This window comes from Taudactylus pleione, unplaced genomic scaffold (genome assembly GCF_031769625.1).
Source record: "Taudactylus pleione unplaced genomic scaffold, aTauple2 ptg000154l, whole genome shotgun sequence".
NCBI classification, from domain to species: Eukaryota; Metazoa; Chordata; class Amphibia; order Anura; family Myobatrachidae; genus Taudactylus; species Taudactylus pleione.
The window spans coordinates 4166742-4190223 of NW_028284556.1; the positions used below are offsets into that span (position 1 = coordinate 4166742).

The 23482-nt window shown below is 42.1% G+C and overlaps 1 protein-coding gene across 7 annotated transcripts in view; it reads right to left on the minus strand.

The window, feature by feature from the left end:
- CNST (consortin, connexin sorting protein) overlaps window positions 1-19498 on the minus strand; it is a 167750-nt gene extending 148252 nt beyond the window's left edge. For 4 of the 7 annotated variants that reach the window (XM_088474348.1, XM_088474349.1, XM_088474353.1 and 1 more), the window contains exons 1-2: window positions 19299-19498; window positions 173-244 (exon numbers count right to left, since the gene is read on the minus strand). The gene's annotated coding sequence lies outside the window, so the exon portion shown is untranslated. Of the gene's footprint in view, window positions 1-172; window positions 245-4009; window positions 4032-19140; window positions 19164-19298 lie in introns of those variants that run through there. The other 3 variants (XM_088474352.1, XM_088474350.1, XM_088474354.1) reach the window with 3 other exon arrangements.
- Between the last annotated feature and the right edge of the window lie 3984 nt (window positions 19499-23482).

Consider the following 23482-nt stretch of genomic DNA (forward strand, 5'->3'; position numbering starts at 1 on the left):
TTTATTTATACAGGTCAGTATGAAGATGCGAGTGGACCTTGACTGACCAGAGCATTGCCTCCCCACAAAGCAGATTCAAGACAGGTTCAATAACACCACACTCAACTTGAATCAAGTTAAAATTACAACAAAAGAGAGAAAACTATATGATAAAACATGTAGTATAACTCACCATACTGACAATTCACCAATGAAAAGCCAAAAGCTTTGCGATAAAGCACAAAGAAGGACCCAGATGTTCTTTCTGGAACAGAGAAACACAATAATTAAATGTCTACTGGTACAGCAATCATGAATGTAGCAGGTGTGCATCATTTGTTTCATTCGGATTGATTTATTGAGTGGCTATGAAAAAAATTTAACTGCAATGTTGTTATAGTAAGGCTGCTTTTTTTATTATTTAATTTTTTTTATTTCAGAAAGAAACTTTGGAAAATGACAAAAAATTGTATACTTTCCTCAACAGTGTCACAAATAAAATTGTATAATCGAAAAAAATAAACAATTTATATATATATATATATATATATATATATATATATATATATATATATATATATAATTCTAGGCAGAGTGGCAAAGAAAAAGCCATATCTGAGACTGGCCAGTAAAAAGAAAAGATTAATATGAGCAAAATAACACGGACATTGGACAGAGGTAGATTGGAAAAAGTGTTATGGACAGATGAATCGAAGTTTGAAGTGTTTGGAACACACAGAAAAACATTTGTGAGATGCAGAACAAGTGAAAAGATGCTGGAAGAGTGCCTGATGCCATCTGTCAAGCATGGTGGAGGTAATGTGATGATCTGCGGCTGCTTTGGTGCTGGTAAAGTGGGATATTTGTACAAGGTAAAAGGGATTTTGAATAAGGAAGGCTATCACGCCATTTTGCAATGCCATGCCATACCCTGTGGACAGCGCTTGATTGGAGCTAATTTCCTCCTCCAACAGGACAATGACCCAAAGCACACCTCCAAATTATGCAAGAACTATTTAGGGAAGAAGCAGGTAGCTGGTATTCTGTCTGTAATGGAGTGGCCAGCACAGTCACCAGATCTCAACCCCATTGAGCTGTTGTGGGAGCAGCTTGACCGTATGGTACGCAAGAAGTGCCCATCATGCCAATCCAACTTGTGGGAGGTGCTTCAGGAAGCGTGGGGTGAAATTTCTTCAGATTACCTCAACAAACTAACAGCTAGAATACCAAAGGCCTGCAAAGCTGTAATTGCTGCAAAAGGAGCATTCTTTGATGAAAGCAAAGTTTGAAAGCCAAAATTACTATTTAAAATAAAAATAATTATTTCTAACCTTGCCAATGTCTTGACTATAAGTTCCATTCATTCAGCAACTCATTTGATAAATACAAGTCAGTTTTTATGTAGAACACGAAATTGCCTGGGTGACCCCAAACTTTTGAATGGTAGTGATATATTATTTTATACACACATACACACACACACACACACACACACACTCAAGACCAACAGCATTTCTCTAAACAGTAAGGCTGCTTTACCATCACAAGAGTCATATAAATATAATTAATAATGCTCATTCACAATGTAAACTACAGTTTCTACATACAATACTTGAAGAGCCACATTTTAAGAGGCTAGCAACTATACATATGAACTCAGTCATGTGCTATATACCTTTAGGATATGAAAAAAAACATTTAGCAGGTGTGCTTATGTTGTTGCTATTAATATAACATCAGACTTGTTTGGGTTGAAATAGGTCTACTTAATTTGTTTATAGTCGAATTTGTTGCAGAGAATATACCTAGTTAATAAGCATGGTTGCTATTGATTTAATGTTCAGGCTGGTTAGTAGACAAAATGCCTAAAGTGTTCACTCATTGCTCAGTTTTAAATGTTTCATGCATGTATTGTTTTTGCAAACTGGGCATCAACATTCCAGGATCCAGACAATTAACACTGGAAAGATATATCAGCAGATGATAGTTCTACACACTGAACAACCATCACTGCCTCTGGATGCGGGTCCCACTGGCCGGGTTTCGCATTGCAACCCCCTCCTCGCCGGCCTCTGCAGCAAGTGAACGGGAGGGCGGCTGACAACCTGTACACATAGCACGATGTGCAGACATATCTGCCATCGGCTGTGCAGCACAGCCAACGCAATATGTCTGTGAACGACGTCAGTGTGTACCCAGTATAAGACACCAGCAACAGGTAGAGGTTTTGAGCTTTTAAAGGACATTTTGGGGAGAGGGAGGGGGGGTGGTATAGATTAGGTAATAATAATAATATTAATATTTCTTTATTTCATTTGTTTTTTTCAAACTGATTTCCTTAAATAATTCTTTAGTGGAGGTCACTTCCCTTGAAGCCCCAACACTTGCTGTACTAAACGGGGTTGCTGATAATATATAGCTGAGACTGGTGCCATTGTTTGCCAGCACAGCAGATGTAAATGAAACTTGGCTGCCAATTTGAGGAGTGCAGGCAAGATAAATATAATCTTTGCTGATTGGTTAACATTGCTGTCTCATAGTGCTGGAATTATGGGTTTGATTTAACCAATGACACTATCGTGGCAATTCAATTGTTTTGGACGCCCCCGATGGGCATCTATAGGATTGGGCGCCCGACGGAGCAATTCAATTGTTGCTCCTTTCGGACGCCTAAAGCTGCGGGGGGGACACATTTCTTCTCACAATACTCCATCTGGCACCTATTCGTATAGACGCCCAGCAGAACATTTGAATCGCCCCTGCTAATTGTGGAGTCTTTATGTTTTCCCAAAGTTTGCAAGGTTCTGACCCAGATTCACAGGTTTCCTCCAAACGTCCAAAAATATACTGGTAAATTCATTAGATTTAACAAAATAGTACTTAGTGTGTGTTAGGAGATTTACACTGTAAACTCCAACGGAGCAGTGAATGATTCACTTCTCTGGAAAGCGAATATGAACAAGAAAGAACAGGTCAAGACACTGGCTTTCACATCGCATGCCCAGATTTACATATAGGACGCACCATATTTGATCTGTGTTGAGGGTACATAGAAAAATCCTGAATAATTTTTGCTTGAACAAAACATAAATAGAGGGCGATTCACTTGTTTTTACTGAGGCTATTTCTTTTCGACGCCCGATGGAGCAAGTCAATGGTTGTTCTCTTTCTGCGCGACTAGCCACGGCTGCACACATTTCTGCTAGCATCCTCCAGAGGAGGAGAGCAGAAATGTGCGATAAGCTGGCACTTTGGGCGCCCAAAGGGGTACTATAGACGGGTTTAGCTGTTTTGCAGGCTAAACCCAGTGCTTTTAGGCACGTACATGCAACACTTGTGTACTGTGTGCAGTCACGGCTATTCACACTCGAACAGAGCAACAAATGAATTGCTCCTTTGGGGAGGCCAAAAAGAAATAGCCACGGTAAAAACAACTGACTTGCCCCCATAGGGCCTAGGTACTTTTTAATGCTGATCGTTCTCTTTACCTGTTTCCATCAAGCAGTATGGCACCTTCCTATTAGCAATCTATTAGGTATTTACATATTACATTCAAATATATTTCTATTTTGCAATATTCTCACTCAATAAGGTGCAGCCATGACTCATTATAAATTCTATGGGCTCAATCATATTCGGTGCGAGTGTGTGTCACGAAACTCACATACATCGCACAAATATGTGCACCCGAGAAATGCAAGGTCCAATTAGTCGCGGCAAGGTTGCATGACTTTTCTATAAATGCGACCTGGGAGAAATGCATGAAAAAGTGTACAAACCACCCTGGACCCCAAAAAAGAGGCATAGGAGATTGCAGGACAATAAAGAAGGTTGTATAGTATAGTATATATGTATAGTGGCCATAAGGAAAGTACTTGAGTGTTTTAAAAGGTATCAAATGGAAAATGTATGCACTTTTAGTAATGGTTGAAAAATTTTTAGCAAGCAAGTGTTTTTCACCATCTGTCTGCAGAGTAATTATTCACCGTTTTTATACAAGTTTATAAAAAGTTGGAATAAACACTCTTACCTCTCACCTGCAAGTTCAAAAGCCCCTCTCCCATCAATACAACACCTCACATACCTGTCCCACATCATTTACACCCATTATTGAGCTCTTTGGAGATATTCACCTGAAACCTGACATACCTTTATTGGCCAAATTATGCTATTTAAACCCCTCAAAGAGCACAATTATTAATTGGGAGGGGTATACCAGAGGTTCTGCACTGTGTCCCAACAGATGTACCTTAAAATAAAGATTTCTACGGATTCTCCAAGGTTAGTATAAAAAAGAAAAAAGAAAAAAAAAAAAGGACAAATTTAAAGAACTTTCATGAATGTGTTCTAGGCGATTTCTTGTGACTTTTTAAGAAGATTCTTGCGTGATATAACATGCAAAAAGTGCAACTCCAAAAAAAAAGGAAATTAACAATAAAATGTACCAATATAATTTCAATAGTGTACCACCAATACCGTTAAAGAAACTTAATTCAAACCATGAACTGCCACCTTTGGATGCTGCATTGTCATTAACAAATGTGTTACAAACTGATCATAAATAAACAGATGGAATACACAGATGTGTCCTCATATACCCATCCTTTTAGCACAACATGGCACGACTTCACCCCTCAGCCACAGGTAGCAACTTTTTCCAGAATTTTGCGTTTTAAGCGCATCATAGCCACCTACAAATTTGCTTATAGGGGGGAATTTAATTGTCAGAAAAGGGTGCACAATAGTGTTGCCATGGCGTTGCCTATGGGATAGCAAACACTTTGTGCAAGATCCTGCTACTTTAAAGTGCGGTGGCTCCTGCACAGATTGCGGCTTCGCAGTAACCCAGGTAATTATCGACAAATTGCCCTCCACAACTGTCTCAATGTGTCACAATAGTGAACAGCATTCATGGTATCTCTCTTGGAGAGGAAATCAAAACAAGAAGCACACCCTTGTGGTCCCAAAACAAGGTCACCATGACTTTCTTCGCTGATTAAGTAGTTTTGAAGTTCTTTGATGGTGTGGATGATGCCCGTTTCCATGTCATGGGTGCTCGCTTCCTCTCTGGTGTCACATGATGCACCCATGTTTCATCGCCTGTAACAATACGCTGCAGAAAATGCACTCCCTCCTCATAGTGCCGCGTGATGTGCACGAAAGATAATCTCATCCTATTGGTTTTGTGAACTTCTGCGAGTTTATTTGGTACCCAGCGTGAAGACTTTTCCTGTACCCCAGTTGCTCATGAACAATGTTGTGCACGGTACTTACTGAGATGATCAGTTAGTCAGCAATATCAATAACTCATGCATTTGTTCTCTTGAATCAGACATTCAACGTGGCACAAATTGTCATCTGTGGTGGATGTGCTTGGCCGGCCAGATAGCTGCTCATCTTGTGCGTCTATCCTGTCGTTATCAAAGGCAGGGCATCAAACCCAAACCTGTTTCCGCGACGCAACATTATCACCGTACACCTTGACAAGTTGGTGATGAATTTCAGCTGCTGATGCGCCATTTAGACGCAGAAATCTGATCACTGTTTGCCCCTCGAAGGCCGCGATTCAATTCAATGCGCTGTTGAATAGCCCCGGGAGGGAGCTCCTGGAGCTATTCAATTCAGCATGCTGTTAAGCCAGAGAATGCCGGTTCTCGCGACTAAAGTGCCGGCCACACGGCTGTTAGCGCCACTCTAAGCCGATAAAAAGCTGCGCGCCCGGCACTTTTATCGTATTTCTCCTCGCATCCCCAGAAGGGTGTGAGAAGAAATCCTTTAGCCAAACCAAACATTGCGTTGAATTGAATAGCTTCAAAAGCTCCCTCCTGGGGTAATTCAATATCGCATTGAATCACGGCCAATGTTTGACCATGTTTCCGCCAGTCCCACCATCTTAAAACTGGCAGTATGACTGATATGAGACACAGTCTAATGGCCGTGACGGGAAACAGTGGTCTACCTGCTCTTGCCTGGTTGGAAATTAGACTGAAAGAGAGCATCATTACACACGAGAGGTCCTGTTACCGTACTTATTGAACCACCCTTGCATATTGTCTTTTCCAATTTAGACTTCGCACTACATTATTTTTCCTTCTTTCTTGCATGTTTTAGGAATTGGCACATCCCATCATCCCATATGTAGGAAGCTGGACATACCCCAATACTGAAGCGCCCTGCAGATTTTACGTGTTTACTTCCAACCCTCAAATACCCCCAACAGGTCATGTTTTGTAGATTTTTTTAATCCTGCACAGGTGAGTTAACTTATTTTATGTCAGTAATTATCCCACCTGCATCCACAGACAGAAATCCTGACAACATGACCTGTTAGAGGCACTAGAAGTTACTGACATATATGATTAAACCACCACTACGTATTTTCGTCTGCTTGTTTTCAACAATCAAATAAAGGTATTGTATTGCGTTTTATTAGAGTAAAATCCTTCTCAGATCACAAAGAAAATGGATCTCAGACTGCACATTCTGGACATATATATATATATATATATATATATATTCATATCCAAAGTCCAGCACTCTCATCAATTAAAGTCCATACTCATCAAAGGGGTGCACATCAGCTGTATTACCGTACTCCCTGGTTATGTTTTTAAAGGATGGCACTCACCAGTAATATGCAGTATTTAATAGAGAGGGCTTACATACAAAGCGACGTTTCGGTCCACCACACGGACCTTTCTCAAGCAGTCATGCCTCAAATATAACGGATACCAGGTACAGTTCCCCAACAGGCAGATCATACTTACCTGACACCAGCCAAGCTCTTAAATGCCATCCTCGTGGTGCTAACGCTGCCCACAAAGCGCGTGCGTTCCATCGCGTGCGTTCCACCGCTCAGAGGCGTTACCCGGAAGTAGCATCACTTCCCATCGGGTACGGAGCGCATTGCATAGGGTGGCATGGCAACAGACAGTAAACAAAAGTCTGCAGCGTCACCCAAATCTCCAAATACCAGACACTAAAGATTAAATGAATAGACAAAAAGCATTCATTCAAGGACAGTAATCCTTACTAAATCAATTTGCTCAAAAGCTTATAACTCACAATAAGACATTGAAAAAAACAAAAAAGGATTCCATATCAATCGAGGTAGGCAATAAAAGTAGTCCGGCTGGTGTCAGAACCCTTGATTAAGAAAAGTCATACAAACACATTAATGAATATATCAAAACACTTTCTTAAATGGATATTAAAGGTATAAAATATCCATATCACAGCTATCGTTACAAATGTAACAAGAATTCCTTATTCCCCCCATCTACAAAAACAGATTAAAACAAAACAATATAAAAAGACAACAATCAAAAAAACACCACAAAAACTTAATTCAATAATCAGTGGAGTACTATATATAAAGTGCCAGAGCACCCAAAAAAAAATCAGCATTCATGGCATCTATAAGAACATAATGTATCACATCAATTTATCTTGATAAGTAGGCTCCAAGTGCACTATGCTCATTCAGACCTCTGGGTGAGATCGTATCCAGCTTGTATATCCATCGTGCTTCAAGCTTGTGTAGCAGTAGTTCACGGTCACCCCCTCTTGGGTGTGGTGGAACCCAGTCAATGAGTCTACATCTGAGTGATGATAGTGGGTGACTATTTTGTTGCCAGTGCCTAGCCACCGGCTTATCAGATACGCCTGTGGCCAAAGCTGCACGTATTGAGCTCCTATGATTTGCCATACGTTCTCTAAAATTCCTCTTTGTGAGACCCACGTATACCAATCCACACGGGCAAATAATCATATAAATAACATGATCCAAGGTGCAGTAGAGGTTATGTCGAATATTTATCGGTTTGCCACTATGGGGATGCGGAAATGTTGAACCCGCCACCAATGAACGGCATGTCACACAGTTCGGGCATTTGAAACACCCTTTCCTAGTTGACTTGAGCCAATTGCCACCTTGTAAATCATTCGGTTGACACAAAGGACGCATAAGGAGTTGTTTCAAGTTGGGACCACGCCTGTAAGCCATAATCAGTGGCTGTTGTAAGCCTCTCTTCAACACCGGGTCTGTTGCCAAAAGTGGCCAATGGTTTTTAAATGATTTATTTATTATGCTGGATTTGCTGTCATATCTACTGGAGTGAATCATCCTTATAGGACGAGAGTGCTCTTCCACTGGTAGTTTAGTGGTAAACTTAGTTCGTGCTTTAATGAGGCATCTCTCAATAATAGATCTTGCATATCCACGTTCCAAAAAGCGGGCTTTCATCTCAAGGATCTGTTTCTCGGCCACCTCAACTTCCGTAATGAGGCACAAGACTCTTAGGAACTGGGAGTTGGGCAGACTCTCCTTGAGTCTAGGTGGATGCTGGCTTGTTGCGTATAATAGCGTATTTCGGTCCGTATCTTTCCTGAAAAGAGTTGTGTATAACTTAGAATCTTTCTTGTAGACCGTCACATCCAGAAAATCGATACAGTCTTTGCTAATTCTAGCAGTAAATTTTATCGGGCTTGGTAGTGCATTCAACGTATCTACCATCCCCCAAAAATTCTCCTCTGTGTCACCCCATACTATGAACACATCGTCGATAAAGCGGCTGTATTGTAGAATCACATCACCAAACCTAGGCAAGATATTACTGCATTCATATCTGTACATATATAGATTTGCGTAGGCAGGCGCCAAATTACTACCCATCGCAGTTCCTGCGCATTGTTTGTAAAACTTACCACCATATAAGAAGTGGTTTTCCGCCAAAACCACCTCCAATAATTCCACAGGTGGTCTTATCTGTCCATACCCACATAATGCTTCTCACACTGCCATCACTCCCTCATCATGTGGTATGACAGTATACAAGGAGGTGACATCTAGTGTGGCTAGCCAAGTGCCCTCACCAATACCCTCAATATCCTTAAGTTTACATATAAAATCACCTGTATCTTTCAGATAGCTCGGAGTTAGTTGTACTATTGGCTGTAAAAAGCTATCTGAAAGATACAGGTGATTTTCTATGTAAACTTAAGGATATTGAGGGTATTGGTGAGGGCACTTGGCTAGCCACACTAGATGTCACCTCCTTGTATACTGTCATACCACATGATGAGGGAGTGATGGCAGTGCGAGAAGCATTATGTGGGTATGGACAGATAAGACCACCTGTGGAATTATTGGAGGTGGTTTTGGCGGAAAACCACTTCTTATATGGTGGTAAGTTTTACAAACAATGCGCAGGAACTGCGATGGGTAGTAATTTGGCGCCTGCCTACGCAAATCTATATATGTACAGATATGAATGCAGTAATATCTTGCCTAGGTTTGGTGATGTGATTCTACAATACAGCCGCTTTATCGACGATGTGTTCATAGTATGGGGTGACACAGAGGAGAATTTTTGGGGGATGGTAGATACGTTGAACGCACTACCAAGCCCGATAAAATTTACTGCTAGAATTAGCAAAGACTGTATCGATTTTCTGGATGTGACGGTCTACAAGAAAGATTCTAAGTTATACACAACTCTTTTCAGGAAAGATACGGACCGAAATACGCTATTATACGCAACAAGCCAGCATCCACCTAGACTCAAGGAGAGTCTGCCCAACTCCCAGTTCCTAAGAGTCTTGCGCCTCAATACAGAAGTTGAGGTGGCCGAGAAACAGATCCTTGAGATGAAAGCCCGTTTTTTGGAACGTGGATATGCAAGATCTATTATTGAGAGATGCCTCATTAAAGCACGAACTAAGTTTACCACTAAACTACCAGTGGAAGAGCACTCTCGTCCTATAAGGATGATTCACTCCAGTAGATATGACAGCAAATCCAGCATAATAAATAAATCATTTAAAAAGCATTAGCCACTTTTGGCAACAGACCCGGTGTTGAAGAGAGGCTTACAACAGCCACCGATTATGGCTTACAGGCGTGGTCCCAACTTGAAACAACTCCTTATGCGTCCTTTGTGTCAACCGAATGATTTACAAGGTGGCAATTGGCTCAAGTCAACTAGGAAAGGGTGTTTCAAATGCCCGAACTGTGTGACATGCCGTTCATTGGTGGCGGGTTCAACATTTCCGCATCCCCATAGTGGCAAACCGATAAATATTCGACATAACCTCTACTGCACCTTGGATCATGTTATTTATAAGATTATTTGCCCGTGTGGATTGGTATACGTGGGTCTCACAAAGAGGAATTTTAGAGAACGTATGGCAAATCATAGGAGCTCAATACGTGCAGCTTTGGCCACAGGCGTATCTGATAAGCCGGTGGCTAGGCACTGGCAACAAAATAGTCACCCACTATCATCACTCAGATGTAGACTCATTGACTGGGTTCCACCACACCCAAGAGGGGGTGACCGTGAACTACTGCTACACAAGCTTGAAGCACGATGGATATACAAGCTGGATACTATCTCACCCAGAGGTCTGAATGAGCATAGTGCACTTGGAACCTACTTATCAAGATAAATTGATGTGATACATTATGTTCTTATAGATGCCATGAATGCCGATTTTTTTGGGGTGCTCTGGCACTTTATATATAGTACTCCACTGATTATTGAATTAAGTTTTTGTGGTGTTTTTTTGATTGTTGTCTTTTTATATTGTTTTGTTTTAATCTGTTTTTGTAGATGGGGGAATAAGGAATTCTTGTTACATTTGTAACGATAGCTGTGATATGGATATTTTATACCTTTAATATCCATTTAAGAAAGTGTTTTGATATATTCATTAATGTGTTTGTATGACTTTTCTTAATCAAGGGTTCTGACACCAGCCGGACTACTTTTATTGCCTACCTCGATTGATATAGAATCCTTTTTTGGTTTTTTTAATGTCTTATTGTGAGTTATAAGCTTTTGAGCAAATTGATTTAGTAAGGATTACTGTCCTTGAATGAATATGCTTTTTGTCTATTCATTTAATCTTTAGTGTCTGGTATTTGGAGATTTGGGTGACGCTGCAGACTTTTGTTTACTGTCTGTTGCCATGCCACCCTATGCAATGCGCTCCGTACCCGATGGGAAGTGATGCTACTTCCGGGTAACGCCTCTGAGCGATGGAACGCACGCGCTTTGTGGGCAGCGTTAGCACCACGAGGATGGCATTTAAGAGCTCGGCTGGTGTCAGGTAAGTATGATCTGCCTGTTGGGGAACTGTACCTGGTATCCGTTATATTTGAGGCATGACTGCTTGAGAAAGGTCCGTGTGGTGGACCGAAACGTCGCTTTGTATGTAAGCCCTCTCTATTAAATACTGCATATTACTGGTGAGTGCCATCCTTTAAAAACATATATATATATATATATATATATATATATATATATATATAAAATTGGAGGTGCTACCTGTGGAGACCATTGATATATACACAAAGAAGATTTGGAGTTGTGCACCTGTATTTATCCTTTGTGTATTTGTGTATATATCAATGGTCTCCACAGGTAGCACCTCCAATTATATATATATATATATGTCCAGAGTGTGCAGTCTGAGATCCATTTTCTGTGTAAACTAATTAGTGCATTGATTTGCACACCTGGGAAGCCTGAGCCACTTCCCACTCAGACTAGCACCTCTACTACATTGGTTACAGCATGGAGTCTGGCAATGTAATATGCACACCAGTCAAGGCACAATATAGGTAAGTCCTGTTAATATTTAGACTATGTAGTGCAGCTTTGGTTCATTTTTGGGGTGTGGGTCCCCCTAGATTGCTTTGCTGGTCTGCATCAGGGCACCACAGTATAACACATTTTCTTTTAACACATTTTAATACCTCACTGTCTGTGTCTTTTATATATATATGTATTTCACTTTTTTATTTTTATTGTTTATATGCAGTTAACGGCTGCTCTTAACACTTCACTTTTCTTATTAGAGCGGTGCCTTGGAGTGGTTTAGCTGGGCTAGTTTGGGGGTGTCCTGCGCTCTGGATTTGAGCCTTAGTATGTTAGGGACCTGCCCGACAAGAGGTTACCCGGATATGGTGGGCAGGCCCATAAGCTTGGCCAAGATTATGCCAAAAACCTCTATTGTATTTACTGCAAAATGTATTTATTTATATATAATCAGTTAATTTGGAGTTGTGCACCTGTATTTCTTCTTTGTGTATATATCCTTCTCAGATCAGTTTATGAAATGATAAAATGTGATTGTATCACACTGGGGGGGCTCTGTTTTTCCTGGGGATAAAGTATCGGGCGCGTGTCTGCGTATCCCCGTGTTCAATTAAGATTCGGCGAAAACGGGACCCGGCGGAAAGTTAAGTATCGAAAAGTCCTGTCACTTTTGGGGAAATCAGCCTGTTACCCCCCCCAAAAGATGGTCTGACATGGGGGATCACTATGGGTACCCCCGAATTGGCCTGCAAAAGGTATTTGGGGTTTTTTAAACGGCAGCGGCAGGTGTTTTTATGCGTATTTAAAGAAGTGGTGAAGAATAGCATTTATCTTAATTTTTTTTTAAAAACGAGTCCCATCAAATTTGGGGGTACATGAAAACGGGTGCATGCATATTTTGAAGTCCCTAAAGTGAACTTTAAAAATTCTTAAAAAATCCACCTGCGGCAACCACCCACATTCTAGAAAACACCTGCCAAATACTTGGGAAACCCCCCCGGAGTCAATTTCGGTAGTTTAGAAGTCTGTCCCCCCCCCAGAAAAAAAAATTTTCACCCCCAAAATGAAAGTACCTTTTTTGGGGTGTCCTGAGGAACTTTTACTTTTTTTTATACACAGAAGACCTTTGAGGGACATTCCAAGGGATGCAGGGTGCTCTTTTTTTTTTTTTTTTTTTTTTAAGTCTGCACCACAAAACCCCAATTCTGCACTTTTTTTCGCCACCTATTCAGTGGTGAAAACTTATCCCTGTTTTTTGACAAAGACTTTTCGCACCTGCGAAAAGTCTTTGAAATTGAATATGGGGATAAGTGAAAATGGTGAAAATGACATCATCGGCGATAAATTATTGCCGATAACCCATTTTCGCAGCCTAATTGAATACGGCCCTGAGGATTAATTGGAGCACATAGCCCCCTGCGGGGCCTATGCTTTTTATATGCATTGATTTAAATGTAAACACATATTGTACGAATTATTTTAAAGCGGTAATGCACTAGGGGTTTGATTCAGAGATGAACGCCAATGCCGCCGTTGTGTCTGTGTACGCTGTAGATGTGCGAAAACATTCAAATGTTTCAGGCACCTAGACCTGTGTTGAGACGCCCACAAATCCAAGCGTCTACATACAAAGACGCAGCATTGATCGCAGATCTTTCGATAATCGGCCTGAGTAACCCTATGGTTACGCAGAATGGCCGCGGGAACTTAGACGGAACCATGTCTTCTGCATATGGGATCACAGTCGCAGTCTAGAACATACCTTGAAAACTATAGCAACGCATCTGTGTTTTTGCCACCACACCCGTTACCTCAGCCTTACGCTCCCTGTCAATCACACTGCATTAAAATAGTTGCTGCGACTGCCAATGATAATTTAACTTGATGCATGCGCAGAGTGGCTGAGTTGCATGCGCAGACCACCAATAATCGCTCAACTGCGTAAACGTCAGCATCTCTGAATCAGACCACAGATCTTTCCTTTTTCTCCATTTGCATGGTGCAGTAAGCCTATATATGGAATAAAAGGACAGTACAGGTTGAGTCTCTCATATCCAAAATGCTTGGGACCAGGGGTATTTTGGATATCGGAATATTCCGTATTTTGGAATATTTGCATACCGTAATGAGATATCTTGGGAATGGGACCCAAATCTAAACACAGAATGCATTTATGTTCTATATACACCTTATATACACAGCCTGCAGGTAAGTTTATACAATTTTTTTAGAATTTTGGGCATCAAAAAAAAAAAAAAAAAAAGTTTGTGTAAATACATGAAATTAATTTATTTTTCATATACACACAGCCTGAAGGTTATTTTATACTGCACTTTAATAATTTTGTACTTTAAACAAAGTTTGTATACTTTAAACCATCAGAAAGCAAAGGTTTCACTTTCTCAGTCATACTAAAAATATTCCGTATTTCGGAATATTTGGATATGGGAGAATCAACCTGTATTAAGATCTTCAAAGAACCATTGGTGATGCACATGTGAAAAAGTAGAAGCCCCTTTATATGTTTAAGTCCTGTTTCTGCTTTTATGAATGCAAGTGCAATATAAATTGATTATAGACATATATGGTTCAAATTATAGGACTTTCACACTTTGGTTATTCAATTGTTTTATGCTGCGCTAATTAGTGGGCTTCCAATGAAGCAATTCAATTGTTGCTCCGTTCGGGCACGAATGCCATGGGTGGATACTACTCGTACCCTCCTGAGGTGGCGAGCAGAATATGTAAAATATCCTGGTTTATTTGGACATGACAAGCGTCATGTGACCATTAATTATTGCGTCGCAGACAACAACTGAATTGAAAAATATTGGAGGTGTACTTTTGAAATTAGAGGGAGCAAATGTTAAATATTTTTCAGATATTTTTGTAGGTACACTTTTGGGATGTTGCCACATTTTCTTGAAAATGTTTTTTTTTTTTTAGAAGTGAAAGCACCAGGTATTATAAATTATTGTTTGGGCTTTTGATTTAAATTGTTTTGGTGTGAAAGCTTTTTTTTCTGTGAAGCCAACTCCTTGAAACAAATGGCTTAAAGTCATGTAAACATTAACAACAAACACTGTCACCTTCCAGTTTGTTACACATACATAAAATCTATGTGGACAGCTTCACTGTCAATAATATAGTCACTTAAATATGTACCCAATTTGACAAACAATGTAGTGGGCCATATCGACATATCCAGTTATGGTGGGTACACACTGGGCGATTAAAGTGGACGACTGAACGATAACTATATCGTTAAGTCGTCCACTTTATCGTACATTTTTATCACAAAAACGATGAACGATAACGACGCGCGTTCTCACGGGTCGTTCGTCATCATCGTTCATCGGGTTAACATGCAGGTCAACCTGACGATGTCGTCAGGCTGCTGCATGTTGGGGAATGGGGGGGGGAAGAGAGCCCGGCGCTGAACGATATCGTTAATGATATCATTCAGCTGGTGTGCTCAGTGTCATGAACGACATTGAGCACACCCTGCCGGGGACACACTAGACGATATCGCTCAGGGAGCATATCGTCTAGTGTGTACGCACCATTACCTGATAGCCAAACCATACAGCATGGTCAGATAAGCATTGTTTGTGGAAGCTATAAATATCAATAGACTACATTCAATTATTATACAATAAGAGCTCAAGACTAAGTACATAATTCAATTAATAATTACCCTTAAAATGATTTAAAGAAAACAGATACATAATTTATTAGCATATAATAAATATAGAATGCCTGAATGTATTTTGTACGTTGAGGTTGATCGCCCTGGCGAAAGTACAACACCACAAAGCATTGAAACGTTTGTATTTGTAATTCAGCCTGCCCGTGTACTTATTCCGAGTGCCGCCATCATGGGGGGGAGAGGGAGATGCACACACACATATCTCTGTCTAGGTTTTAGCGCTAACTAAAATGATAAATCCAAATTCTCCAAAATATCATGTAATAGAGGCCACTCCTCTGACCTTTAATAGCTCCAGATCACCAGATCAAATACATTGGGAAAGCACTTATAGGGCGGTATTCAATTGTTTTCGGGTCCGGATCTCCCGTCTAAAACGGCAGGAGATCACGGGCCGCTATTCAATTGTTCATGCTTTTCCCGCTGATCGCGCCCGAAGTGGTCGGGTTCAGCCGCGTAAATCGGCTTCCCCCAACCAAAGTGCTGGGCGCGAACGCGAAAAGTGCAGTTTTTGCGCCCAAACAGGTCACTTTTCGCCCATTTCAGTACGTGCACCCCTGGGGCTGCGAGCTGAAATGGAGCGCTGGCAGCTGATCGCGCCCGACAGGAGCAACAATTGAATAACTCTGTCGGGCGCGAAGGGGGCTGGAAACAATTGAATTCAGCCCATAGTGAAGTGAGTAGATAAGCCTATTTTCCTTAATTAAAACATATAAAGTAATCTGGCACCTTATTTAAAGGAGCTGCACATGAGCGCTCCCACCACTTAATTTTAGGAACTATATATATCTATACCTATACTGTAATTAGAAATGACACAAGACTCAAATCATAACCTGTTTGTTAAGGTTGTTCTAAAACTGACTTAATCATTGTGAGCTACATAATCATATACAGTAATGAATCTAACTAAGGAATGCTTCACACACCCAGATCATGTTTGTTAATATGCTTATCATTGCTGATGCTATAATATATATATACTGATGCTATAATATGGTCCTTAAATGCAGTAAACGTATGGGATTTTAATAAATAAGTACACTACAATGTGAGAAAAAAAGCTAAAGCCATACACACTAATTACAAAACAATTTATATTCAGTGTATCCAGTACAAAAGAAAAAACAATGAACAATGGAAAAATATATCTCCAGATGGTTCTCACAACACCAATCTGTTTCATAAAACTGAATCAGTTGGCTGGGAAAAGAAAATAAATTCCACCACATACAAACTGATACATGTGCAATAATTGATAAAGAGCAGGGTTTGCATACATTGGAATCCCAAGTTTTTCCTATGCTAGTCATGGCATGAAATAAAAGCATGCCACTCCCCCAATGCCAGGTCAGTAGTTTTAATTTGTATGGCAAACCATTTTACTGCCTCTCAGGAATGCCAAAACTAAAAATACCAAGACCACCGCTCCCTACCTTGTATACAAGCAGGGGATGTCCCTTAACATCACACATCATGCAGGCTTCTGTCAGTTTTATTAATCTACAGGGGTCATATTTCCTTCTTTTTTTTTCCCCCTTTCAACCTTATTACCCACCATCGCGGGGTACAAGGAGGGAGTCTAAGCTACTTAGCTTTATTCCTTGAGTGTTTCATAATATGTTCAGGCTCTTCCTAGAGGACCTGGGCTAATGCCAAGCTAAGACTGCCTGTTGAGGAAGGGTTATTTTTTGTTTGAGCTAACTTGCATATCAGCTTAACTACAGCTATCTGGCTCATTCACAACCACCTCTTTTATTGGCATTTTTTTAGCAAAATTTTCCTGTTATATATGTTATCGCAGATTACCATATCAGGGGGGTTTATATTTGGTTAACGTAAAAACATATCCGGACAATGATTTGCAACGTTTGAACATTGTAGATTTGTTTTAATAAATTCAGCATATTTTAAATTGCCAAAATAAATTCCCCCATGGGGTGTGATAACCTGGGACCATGTCCTATTTTCCCACTACTTGCATACGAGGTAAAACGCAGGAAGATACAAGACGGCTGGGAGGGAGAAACTAACAACAGGGGAGAAGATTAAAATAAGTTTATGGAAAGTTGGCTAGAAATTTAGAAAGGGGTTCTCATGTCCATTGCAACAGCTAATTTTTGAGGATTAATTAATCATGCTCAGATAACATTGTACTTCGCTAGGACAGAAATAGTACTAGCTGTTTGTACAGACACAAATCCCAAACATGAGGACCTGATCTGAGAAACAGTGAGTGAAAGACTGCTCCATCTAATTCTCCACTACCATCCATAGCTAGCGCACCCCCAAGAGCACCAGAGATTCTCAGAACAGCAATGACACCAGAGCACGGGGAAAAAGGGAGGGGGAAGGGAGGGGGGGAGGGGGGAGGGGGGGGGCTGGGTTTCTGAGTGCAGAAGAACCAATGAGAAGCAAACACTTTTTGGCTTCTGACTAGTTCTCTCCCTGGCACCCCCTCCCTACCTCCTTTAGCAAATATTGTAAAGTGGTGAACAAAAGTGGTAATTAGCAATGCTTTATAAATTTATTCCAATTAAGTAACAAAGTAAAATGAACACAAATAGTGCAGGCTGTGGTGATGTTACAGTGAACACACTTGAAACAGGGGAGGGGTCACAAGCCCCCCAGTAAAAACTGTTACCCACAGTAACTGCCTAGCAGTGCTACCATGGGGAAGTGCTCCCTGCTAATCACAGCCGGACAGACCGGCCCAGGAGGTGTTTTCTCGAGGTTGGGTATTCTATGCCGGCAGCTGGAAAGCCGCCGGTTAGAATCCCTACGCCAGAAGGCCGATGGTCACAATCCCGACTACGGTTGGCAAGTACCCTAACCCTTCCTCTCCCGCCCCCCCCCCTCCCTCCTAAACCTAATACTCTTTTGGGGTGCCTAACCCTAACCTTCCCCCAGTGGTGCTTAACAGTACACTCCCCTTCCTGCACCCTAAACTTAACCCTACCCAGGGGTGCCTAATCCTAACCACCCCCGATGGTGCTTGACCCTAACTCCCCGTCTGTAGCCTAACCCTAACCATCCGCAGCCAAGTTTAAGTCCCACTGTGGCGCTTAAACCAAACCCTCCCCCCACCGGCTAACAGCTACCAGGCATCGCTGTACTTATGTTCGGGATACCGGCTGTCGGTATTCTGGCGGTGGCATCTCCAGCTGATCGGGATTCCAGGCGTCGGCATCTCCAGCTGATCGGGATTCCGGTGCCAGGATCCCAGCCGTCAGTCAAATTACTGCTTCCCGTTTTCGACCCCTGGGACTGCGATAGCAGAGAGAGCGCTTCCCATGAGAAGCCACTACCTTCCTATTGCGGCAGCCCTTACCAGCTTCTAGGGGCTGCAGCTGAGGCAGTCCCTAAAAGCACGCCTCTTTGCTAATTTGTGCGCATGCATGGGATTGCAACCAGACAGGTAAGGAGCAGTCACTGGGTGTGATCCCATATATACTGCTATGCATTTGGTTTGCAGCACAACCTTCTCAAAAGCACAAGAAACACAGCAAATACAGAGGACCTAATGGAAAGAGAAGGTTTAGTTGCTTGTTATTTATACAGTAAAAGCCATTAGCTCTTCTTCACTATTACACAAACACATTTACAAGAATTAATAATTCAATTGCCATCCAATCACAAGAATAGATATTTTTTTAGATTGGTCTGAGTACTGCAAATGAAGAATGCGTGGTAAAACAGAACCTGAGTTATCATCAAAATATATATACAATATATATCTTAAGTTATTGTGCAATTGCAAAATACGGGGGTTAAAAATAAGCATATGCTCTTGCTAAACCCAAGATGACAGGTGTGATGCTCGTCTGAAGAGAACACTGACAACCATACCCTTCAGAAACCATATATAGAGGCTACCCTTATCCTGTAGCCCGTGTCACTCTGCATTCTCAGTCATCACTCTCCTGTAACCTCCATCCCTCTATATGACTGAGACATTATATAGACAGACACATGCATAAATGAGTGCACCCCCAGCATTCACCTACCAGGTCTCAGACTCACTGGCCGCCCCTTATGTCCGGACTCTCCTCTCTCCGGGGTTTCCGCTCTCTCTGCGTAATTAGCAATCGAGATAATAATAACAGAGCCGAAGCCACCGAGGCGACATCACGTGATACACCCGGGCCCACGTCATCCCCCGGAGGGGAGGGAATAGCAGCACGAAGCCGCGCACAGCAAGCTGGGTAACACCAGGTGGAACGCACAATGGCACATGCAGCGTTACTGGCGGATATCCAGATATAGTTACGTGTATTGAGCGCCTTGTCCGTACTGCGCATGCGTCACTTTCGTCCCTGTACCCTTTTATGGCCGGGCCAGAGCTCCTTCTCCGCTGTTTTTCTAGCAACTTTTATATATATGAATAACATACTGATAGTTTAAACCTTTATATGTTTAATATATCACATTACCACAATTTAAACATAGTAGCCAACTCTCTAATTTTGCAGCTACAGTCCCAGGTTTCTGAAATAGTGATGTGCCTGTTGACCATCGACAACCAATGGCTTAGCCATCAATGACTTAATGCTGCACATGCGCAAGCTGCGGCCATCAAACTGGTGCCGCCAATGTTTTCTATGGCTAACACCATTGATGATGTAGCACCATTGCTGCTCCAACGTTGGAAAAAAAAATTGGCATTGGCCATATACCAGCCATCAAGGCCGGACTGGGACTAAAAATAGCCCTGGCATTTAAAGAGCACACAGGCCCACCACGCGTCAGCATCTGGCTCCTGGCATAGACTCCTCCCCTTACTATTCCTGACCTCCCACTTCTTAATTTATGCTCTTACATATATAATTAATATTAGAACAACAGACAAGTACACATCATCTATTAAAATACATACAACAGAACACATCCTGCAGGGGAGTCAAATATTTGGTATTGTGTTGGTTCTGTTAAGCTGTGTACACACCTATAGATATATCTGTACAATTTGTGTGGTGGGACAGAAAATCTGGGAATGTATGGGAGCAAATAACAATAAAAATTTGCTCCCAGATGCTGGAAAATGGACCAGATTTTCTTTCCCACCAGATTGGACAGATATTTATAGGTACAGCTGGCACTTCACTGGTGTAGGTCATACACAAAGAAAGGGGAAGGCATTTTCCCAAGCCCTTGTTTAGCAGTGGTAGAAGATTAGATAGTGTTCACTGTAGGACTTTTTTAGGGCAGGGGTACTGAACGCAGAGGACACATCTGTGCACACCTAAGCAGAGCTGTAACTACACATTTTGACAAAAAAGCATGTGTGCCGTCATCCACAGATAAAACAGGGAGAGCGGGTGCCGTAGGCACGCTGAAAAAAAATCAGGTGTCTTGCCGGGAAGGGGCGTAGCCACCCAATTTTTCACATTACGTGACATAGTAGTGTTTCTTTTTCACATTATGTTACACAGTAGTGTCCCTTTTTCACATCATGTCACACTGTAGTGCCCCATAGTCACGATACGTCACACAGTAGTGTCCCTTAGTCACATTACACCACATGGTAGTGTCCCTTATTCATGTTACATCACACAGTAGTGCCTCTTTTCACCTTTCGTCAAACAGTAGTGTCCCTTTTTCATGTTATGACACACAGTAGTGTCCCCTTTTCACATTACGTCAGTGTCCCTTTTTCACGTTATGTCACACAATAGTGTCCCTTATTCACATACACAAACATGAATATTTGCACATAACAATTATAAAATAGAAATATTATAAACAGTATATTGTATACAATTAATATTAATACTACATGGATCTGCAGGTTTGAAATAGCAACATACTAAAAGGAATAGAGGGAGACAGGAAAAATAGGAGGAAAGGGGGGAGCCAGGAGAAAAAGAGAGGAGGAATTTGGGCAGCTGGGGAGAGAGAAGGAAAGAGGGGACCCAACATAGGAAAATTAGGGAGAGCCAGCAGAGAGAGAGAGGAGGAATAGGAGGAACTGGGGTAGAGAGAGAATCTGGGGAGCAAGGAGAGACATAGGAGAGTGGGAAGAGAGAGAGAAGAAATAGGGAGAGCCAGGAGAAAAAGAGAAGGTATAGGTTAAACCGGGAGAAAGAGAGGAGGAATTGGGGAAGCTAGAGAGACATAGGAGAAATAGGGTGAGCTGGGAGAGAAAGAAGGAATAAGGGAAGCCGGGAGAGAGAGAAGGAATTGGGGAGACCGGGAAAGACATAGGAGAAGGGAGCTGGGAGAGAGTTGGAAGGAATTGGGAAAGACGAGAGAGAGAGGAGGAATAGGGGAAGCTGAGAGAGAGAGAGAAGGAAGAGGGGAAGCCAGGAGAGACATAGGAGGAAGAGGGGAAGCTGGGAGAGAGGAGGAATAGGGGGGAGACGGGAGAGACATAGGAGAAAGAGGGGAAGCTAAGAGAGAGAGGAGGAAGAGGGCGAGATGGGAGAGAGGAGAAAGAGGGGAAGTTGGGAGAGAGAGAGGAGAAATAGAGGGAGACGGGAGACATAGTAGAAAGAGGGGAAGTTGGGGGAGAGAGAGGAGCAATAGGGGGATATGGGAGAGACAAAAGAGGAACCTAGGAAAAAGAGAATGAATAGGGAAAGACGAGAGACATAGGAGAAATAGGGGGAGCTGGGAGAGAGAGAGAAGGAATAGGGGGAGCTGGGAGAGACATAGGAGAAAGAGGGGAACCTGGAAAAGAGAGAAGGAATAGGGGGAGATGGGAGAGAGAGGAGGAATAGGGGGAGATGGGAGAGACATAGGAGAAAGAGGGGAAGCTTGGAGAGAGAGAAGGAATAGGGGAAGCCGAGAGAGACATAAGAGATAAAGGGGAACCTGGGAGAGAGAACAGGAATAGGGGGAGACGGGAGAGACATAGGAGAAAGAGCAGAACCTGGGAAAGAGAGAGAAGGAATAGGAGGAGACAGGAGAGAGAGGAGAAATAGGAGGAGACGGGAGAGAGAGGAGGAATAGGGGGAGACGGGAGAGACATAGGAGAAGAGCAGAACCTGGGAAAGAGAGAGAAGGAATAGGAGGAGACGGGAGAGAGAGGAGGAATAGGAGGAGATGGGAGAGAGAGGAGAAATAGAGGGAGACGGGAGAGACATAGGAGAAAGAGGGGAAGCTGGGATAGAGAGGAGGAATAGGGGGAAGATGGGAGAGTCATAGGAGAAAGAGCAGAACCTGGGAAAGAGAGAGAAGGAATAGGAGAAGACGGGAGAGAGAGGAGGAATAGGAATAGATGGGAATAGAGAGGAGGAATAGGGGGAGACGGGAGTGACATAGGAGAAAGAGCAGAACCTGGGAAAGAGAGAAGGAATAGGAGAAGACGGGAGAGAGAGGAGGAATAGGAGGAGACGGGAGAGAGAAGGAATAGGGTGAGACGGGAGAGACATAGGAGAAAGAGGGGAAGCTTGGAGAGAGAGAGAAGGAATAGGGGAAGCCGGGAGAGACATAAGAGATAAAGGGGAACCTGGGAGAGAGAAGAGGAATAGGGGGAGACGGGAGAGACATAGGAGAAAGAGCAGAACCTGGGAAAGAGAGAGAAAGAATAGGAGACGGGATTGAGAGGAGGAATAGGGGGAGACGGGAGAGACATAGGAGAAAGAGGGGAAGCTGGGATAGAGAGGAGGAATAGGGGGGAGATGGGAGAGTCATACGAGAAAGAGGTAATAACGCGGTTTGTTCTATATTTATTTATCAAACCTTACTGGTTATAAAGGATAATGAAATAATTCACACCAATACAGATTCTAAAATAAATCACAATGCTTTTACTTTTAGACAGCAATCTCATACATGTATTTTGCCAGTGCAGAGTTGCAACAAAAAACTTAACAGGTCATTTTAGCAGCAGTAGGAATACGTGTAAAATAAATTTGTGACACCAAGTGCCAGTCATACCAGTCAGCCAATTTCATACATACCGCAAGGGGCAACTGCGCCCAGCACCCCCTTCAGACTCTCGATGTGCTCCCTCTCTCCTTTGTCCTCCGACTGCCCCCCTCCTTCTTTCTCTCATGAGCTTTATACTACACTTCCAGTTAACCCAAAGGGGGAATATTAATTTATTTAATATTCGTATGTGCTAGACACTAATTGGTTATATGTCTTCTATATATTGTCTGTGTTCCTCAAACTTCTTGTTCTGTTCCCCTGTAGCTACTAATTCTTGCTTCATGTGGGCCAAGGCTATCTTGATAAGCTCTCTTTT